The sequence below is a fragment of the Camellia sinensis genome, chromosome 14 (genome assembly GCF_055761805.1).
Source record: "Camellia sinensis isolate YWXY chromosome 14, ASM5576180v1, whole genome shotgun sequence".
Lineage (NCBI taxonomy): Eukaryota > Viridiplantae > Streptophyta > Magnoliopsida > Ericales > Theaceae > Camellia > Camellia sinensis.
Window position 1 is genome coordinate 140,171,994 of NC_138974.1, and position 1,451 is coordinate 140,173,444.

General features: G+C 34.5%; 1 long non-coding RNA gene across 1 annotated transcript; it reads right to left on the reverse strand.

Annotated features, from left to right (window-relative positions):
• Positions 1–390: 390 nt before the first annotated feature.
• LOC114277917 (uncharacterized) lies at positions 391–1,018 on the reverse strand. The gene is made up of 2 exons (XR_014351457.1): positions 949–1,018; positions 391–655 (listed from the first exon to the last, which is right to left on the reverse strand). It is a non-coding gene; the product is annotated as an uncharacterized LOC114277917 (long non-coding RNA).
• Between the last annotated feature and the right edge of the window lie 433 nt (positions 1,019–1,451).

Sequence of the window (1,451 nt, forward strand, 5' to 3'; positions counted from 1 at the left end):
GTGCAAAAAGTGTAGAGAAAAGAGAATCTTTGACTTTTTGGTATGGGTTGTTGGCTTCACTACTAAAAAAACCACTTTTTGCGACTGCTATAAACCGTCGCAAATAATAAAAAACAGTCGCAAAAGACTTTTTGCGACGGCCCATGCGACGGCAAATGGGGGTCTCGAATATGGGGGTGGCAAATACTTTTTGCGACGGCAAAACAACGGTCGCAAATTATTTGCGACCACCTAAACTACTTATGGCGACCGCTATTTTGCCGTCGCAAAAAACAAAGAAAAACACTAACATGATCTTTGGCGACCATCTTGTTACTGTCGCAAAAAATTAAAAATAAAAATAAAAATAAATAAATGAAAGTATAGCGTTAAGCACTCTAGGAATAACAATGACAAGAATTCAGACAGTATAGCATTATAGTTTTATTGAACATTCTATTTGAGTCTCAAAATTTGAGCTACATGTAAAAGTTATTACAACTAAAAACTTGAAAAAAATTCTTTTATGAAAAAAATACAATCCAGAACTGGCCAATCTTCTCATCAATTTTCTTGCTCGGGTGTTTCTCCACTCTATCAATGAACCGGCATAACACCTTGCACCCATATTCATCAAAATCATTTCAGCAAACACTTCCACTAATGCTTTGGCAACCTATAATTGATTCCAACCAAAATGTCACAAGCAACAAAGATGAATTATTTCACTATAAAGGTGAGAGCAGAAGTCCTTCCAGATTCATGGGGTTAATTTTTGGAGCGCATGTGCATGTGTAAGCAAGCACACACATAATTATTTTATGTCAGATGAACATAAGAAAGACTAGAAAATATAACCAAAATTCTGGTTATCAGAACAAAAACAAGTGAAACAAGAGGGATTGCGGGAACTATAATATGTATAATAGAACTACTAGTGTAATCTAGTGCCAAATTAAAAAAACCAACCTTTATTGGGTTGATCCTCATTTCCCTCAGAAATTCCAAGTTATCAACCTGAAAGCTAAGGAACTTCCTGTCAATATAGCACGTAAGAGTAGAATCTCAAATGCATGACCATCATCAAGACAATCATTCTTGAATTTGACCCGCTTCTAGTAATTGATCAATAAGGGAATTTGAATTTTGCTACTTAGATGGATCGAAAAAATTTAATGTTAAATTTGATAATAGCTAAGCTATAAAATCTATGAAGTCCAAATGTGGAACAAGTGTTAGTATAGTAAATGATGGTCATGAATCACCACAGTTGAACTCAATTTGCAAGTGGCAATTAAACAAAGATTTATAGATGCAACCAAGTTTAAAAAGCAACAAATTCAAAAGGCTTTGATTTCATGTTAGGCAAGAAGTCTGTGTTACCATTGATGGGGATAAAGGCAGCTGCACTAAAATATTGTATAGACTAACAATAGTGCCTATTGCTATCACTTTTGGAATCAAATTTTCAG